Source organism: Austrofundulus limnaeus, unplaced genomic scaffold (genome assembly GCF_001266775.1).
Source record: "Austrofundulus limnaeus strain Quisiro unplaced genomic scaffold, Austrofundulus_limnaeus-1.0 Scaffold112, whole genome shotgun sequence".
NCBI lineage: Eukaryota > Metazoa > Chordata > Actinopteri > Cyprinodontiformes > Rivulidae > Austrofundulus > Austrofundulus limnaeus.
In genome coordinates, this window is record NW_013952514.1 from 837422 (window position 1) to 842944 (window position 5523).

The 5523-nt window shown below is 37.4% G+C and overlaps 1 long non-coding RNA gene across 8 annotated transcripts in view; it reads left to right on the plus strand.

Annotated features, from left to right (window-relative positions):
- LOC106521605 (uncharacterized) overlaps window positions 1–5523 on the plus strand; it is a 170447-nt gene that overhangs the window by 128859 nt on the left and 36065 nt on the right. For 7 of the 8 annotated variants that reach the window (XR_001310688.1, XR_001310691.1, XR_001310685.1 and 4 more), the window contains one exon: window positions 5317–5377. This is a non-coding gene — a long non-coding RNA (uncharacterized LOC106521605). Of the gene's footprint in view, window positions 1–1285; window positions 1370–5316; window positions 5378–5523 lie in introns of all 8 variants that reach the window. The other variant, XR_001310692.1, reaches the window with a different exon arrangement.

Sequence of the window (5523 nt, forward strand, 5' to 3'; positions counted from 1 at the left end):
AAGCTGAAAAGATGTTATCATATCCTGTTGTTGAACAACCACAGAATTTTAACCTTGGGCTGGCGCCGCTGGCAAATCTTTATCTTTCTTTCTGACTCAACTCTAAGCCTGAGGGTGGAACTAAAGTTTGTCCGTTTCTTTTACTAAGCCGGACGGCTTCGAGTGACACACTCTTCTTCCTGACTCCAACCTAGGAAGACAGCTGAGTTTCTCTCCGGAGAAACCTCAGTTTGGCTTATAAGTCTGAGCCCATGAGGGGAGACAACAGCCAGGGACCCGGCACGCCAGCCGATGGTCTCACCCCAAGGCTTCAAGCCTCTGAGTGTTTTTAACTCCCGAGGGGAGATTTTATTTTGGAAAGAGGAACCGGATACGGCTTGAATTTTTTCTGGCTTGGACTGAAACAGACACAAGTTACCTGGAAAAACACCTGTTCGCCAATGACCAGTAAGCGAGCCGACATCAGTACCCTGACTGATCGGAGGCGAGCCAGCTCCTACCCTGAGGGTGCCTTAAGAAGCCATCACCAGGTAAAGCTGATGTGATGTGTTCGGAGTGACGTGTCATGTGGAACCTGAGCCGAGAAAAGACGTGCAGTTCCGGTTGACCCACACATTGATAAAAGTAAAAGAAGTAGTAATATACTAATCTTACTTTCCTCCTTTCCTTGTTCTTAATTAGCCAAAACTTAAGCTAAAGTGCCAGTAAAATTGTTTGGTTGTTAACATCAGAACTGACGTTTTACTGTTCTATATAAGTAATCTGAGTTGATGTGAATTGAAATTCGGATGCAGGTTTTATCTCATTTAACTTTGACGCTTGTTATAGGAATAACCACAATCAAGTGTAACTTATGATCTGTTCAATTTGTGTAAATAAATGATTGCGTAGTCTTTATGAATCAACTTGAACTCATCTGAACGTTCATTTATTGTGTCACTTTCACTTCGCACAGTCAAGATATGAACAAGTAATAAGAAATACCTTGGTAAAAGTTTTCCTCATAACCTTGTATATGAGAGATGTGGGAGAAGCTTAATTCACCCTAAGCTTACTCTTACACATGCTTGACATTCCCAAATAATAAGGTGGGCATGCGGTTAGAAAAATAATGCAGTGACTTTTTGGAGCAGTATTGCCAGGCAGAACTGTTACTTGTTTATATTTGCATCAGCTGTGTTAAAAAACCAAGTGCAAAAATGGTTAGGTGATTGGTTTCAGTTGTACAGAATTCAACATTTCATGTGATCTGCTACACCCAAATGTGTCTTCCATTTACCTGCAGATCTAGGGCCGTTTGTTGAAGCATTACATGGCCTGTAATCCCTCTCCAATGCAAGATGTCTCCATCCCCGGCAGCCCACTGTCTGTAAGTCACAGGGACAATATGACATGCGGTCAGTCTGCCAAACCAATTTGGAATTTTCAGAGCTCAGCCCAACTTTCATTCAACCTGGGAGAAATGAATGGGACTGAGAATGTCTACCTTTGAAAAGCTTCACGCTTTGACCAAATCATATGCTGTCACTGCGATGCTTTAGAAGGCCTGCACTTCTCATCAAAGCCCTTGATGGCTCCCTTTCACAGTACTGCTGAATACACCCTCCCTCCTTTTCTCCCAAATCTCTTTTTTCTTCCCTTCAATGTCTACTTCCCTCCTCCCCAATCCTTGCATTCCCCTTGTCTTTAATCCCTCTATCCGTCCGTCCCGCCCCTCCTCAATCAAACTCAAATCCCTCTAGTTATTCTTTTTTCTCCCTCTGTGTCTGAGTGACTTCAGTGCTGTCAAAGTAGATGAAACAAGAGGAATTCAGATTCATCACATTTAAAACATGCCATGATAATCATTCACTACCCTTCTTCCCTTGTGGTGGCAGGCCAATGTTAGTAGCCTTTTTTTAAAGTTTATTTGCATATTTGTTTCCCCTTTGTTTCTTTTGATGAATTATTTACCATGGAGAGAAACAACAGTGGAGATCAGTGATGATTGCTGTCACGGGCGGATCGGTGGCTTTCTGCTCTTTGTAATTGTTTTCATTTATTGCTGATTTTCAATCAAGTTTTTTCACTTATAAAAGAGACCCCAACCATAAAACCCCACAAAAAACACATATTTTAACATGGCTGATGGAACCTTTCCATCGTCAAGAGGGAATTCAGCTTCCTTTGTTGTCACAATGATTACAGTGTTGGTTAAATCTGAAAAAAAAAAACAATGAATAAAGAGCAAATGGAAAAAATACCAAAAACACAAATGTGCTTGGATAGCCACCTCCTGCGTGGACATGCAGGACAATTCAGAAAAACACATCCTTAACCATTAAAATAATACTTTATAAGACAATAAACCAATGGTGTTAATATTTAAGCAGAGGAGTTTTATGATGTTTTTAAGTCATATTTAAGTTAAAGTGAGCTTCCAGACCACACACAGCATTGAAAATAAAACATTGTCCTTTGAGTCACAATCACGGGAAGTTCTGTCCTCATAAACACCTTGATTGTTAGCCTAAAAAACTGTGCTCCCAGTGTGTTTTAAAGATCCAACACACACTTTAACACCCACCACACACACACACACACACACACACACACACACACACACACACACACACACACACACACACACACACACACACACACACACACACACACACACACACACACACACACACACACACACACTCTGCCATCCTGTCCCCATATTGCCCTATCCAAGAAAAACAATGCATAATTCATGTTCCGAAGTCTTGTCTGCAGACAAAAGTTGGCGTTTGCATTTATTATTTATTGAAAACAGTTTGCATGATGAATCCTTCTGCAAACAGACAAAGCACTGCACTTATTTTTGTACTTGTTTTGGCTCAGATTTTCTTGGGCTCATTAGCAGAAATGAGGATGTAAAAAAAGAAGACGAAGAAGAAGAAAGAATGAAAAAAAGAGCAGTGACATGAAGATGCAATAAGGTGTGAAGAATAATGGCGAAAATAGGGCCAAAAAAGAACATTTTTTATTTAAATGTTAGATTTGCAGAATAAAAGCTGAATATTTTATTTTATCCTCTAAGACCTAAACGAAAATGTTTACTCTTCAAAGACAATGAGTATTTGGACTGACTAAACCACATTGTCAAATCCACATATTTATTTTTTATTTATTTTAATCAGGAAAAAAATAATTATTTATTTTTTGTTGGTTGTTGCATTGCTGCTTGTGTAGTCCCACTACAGGAAAACACACATCCACACACACTTTCTGATGGCATGGTTACACTTGTTGTTTGGATGGTTTGCCTTGAGGTGGGGAGCAATTTATTGCTGAATGAAGGGAGCATTTACCTTCCTATGCTAATGCAGCAATCATTTATCCCAGAATCTTTATTGTTTTTTTTTTCATCTCCACAGATTAATTGCACATCATTCATTTATTGTATAAGATTATATATTTTTGAAAGATTTATGTAGTTGTCCCCAGGAAGGATGGAGGCACTCACCTACACTGAGAAACGTGTGCATTATTTTGGATAAATGAAAAATTCCAATCCTGGTATAGCTAAGGTTAAATAATTGATGGGTTATGATAAAAAAAAGAAATGAAATAATCATAACCTGACTGATGTCGGAGGAACATTGAACTCAGGGTTGGAGCTTGGCAGTCTGGGCTGAGTGGGGAAGGGGGATTTATGTATTTAGGATGGCTGCCCTGTGAAATAATAATGAATAGCAAAGACTCTGGAGATTAGGAGATTTTTGCTCAGCACTGTACCTGACACTTTGTGCGTGCCCACCCATGTTTTTTTTTACTGCATGACTACGGTAAATCTACCCTATCCTGATAGTACAAGATTTTCTGAAAATGGTTTAGTTTGGTGAGTGCTGGGAAGCATTCCAGCAGGACTGTAAAAAAAAAGTGTTGCAGAATAAAACACAAGTTTCACAAGGATGTTTATAACAAGTGAAATGTTGATGTCATGAATCAGACAGGGGATTACTGTGGCCAGAATTGTTTTTAATTGAAATTAAGTACTACAACTGCTGCAATTATCAGAGGTACACTCTAAAAAAACAGATGGTTGGATTTACTTAACCAAGTTATGTATGTCAACAATTATCAGTCAGCTAAGTTGAGTAAGTGTAATGCAACTTTCACAAAGAATGTGAAAATTAATTTAAACGTAGCAACACAGTTACTCAGCTCAGTTGAATAGAACTAATTGACTTAACTTAGTTAAGTAAATCCAACACAGCTGTTTTGTGAGTGTAAGAAATGAAGCGTTGAATTTACTTAACCGTAGTTCTACTAAACAGTGTTTAGTTAATTAATTGCATTACATTTACTCAACTAAGTTTAGTGGAACCAGTTTGGTAACTAAATCGGTAAGTAAATTCAACACTTTTTTAGAGTGCATAAACAACCCCTTTCATGGTGAGTTTGGTCATATTTCAATTTGTAACATGTAACTAGTTGTTCAATTTTAAAGTAAAGAAGTAAAAGTGTCATTTTTAGGTTTTGAATGTTACAAAATAAAGGTGAAAGTAATGGTTAAAAATACTTGGTTAAATTAACAATCTTCAAAAACATTGCTGCAGTACTGTAACAAAAGTAAAGTACTTAGTTAATATATACATTTGGCTGTTATAGCTAAGGGCCAAATATTTTAAAATAACCAACCTGAAATTAACAGCAATGTGAATAAAATATTGAGACATGGACAAGGACAGTTTTAAATTGGAGTTGTTTGATGACAGCATTATTTCATTTTGGTTTTGATCCTTTAAGACTAGCCCTTAGCTCATTAAATCTGTTGAAAGTTAAACTTTTTGATAACAAAAGTTGAGAAACCAAATATTTTTAACTTTTTTTCTTAAAAAATCCTTCTTTAAAAGAGCTGAAGTATTTGTTTAAGATCTTATTAACAAGTATTATATAAGAAAATTATATACATTTTGATCTGCATGTATAAAAGGATTAAATAATTACTTTTTCTAATTACTTTTAAACCTTTAGTAAAACTTAGTTTGAATTAAAAAAAACATTTAAATTAATATTGTTACAAGACTGAAATTAGTTGCATAATATACTATTGCTCTTTCTTATGCAATGTTACAAACAATATTTTCAAAGTTTACAATATTCAGTGCATCATTTTAGACCACTGTGTGGCCTCAAAATGTCAGGTAATTGTGGCATTTCAAGTGCAGTTGCTATTTTGTACTTTTTACTGCTAAACCCTCTACCCTGCATCTGTGCCTGACTACTTAAACAGGGTTCAACCAAGGGGGCATAATGTATTAATCACTGTTTCCTCTGTTACAGGAGCCTGCCACTGTGGTCCACTGGAAGAAGACCACCTCACAGGGATTTTCCTCTTCACCAGGTAACCACAAAGGATAAAAGAAGCACATTAACCACATGTACAGCAGCACAGCTCTCCAACACATGCACACTTTCTGTGCAACATAACACTGACCACCACCACGGCACACACACACACACACACACACACACACACACACACACACA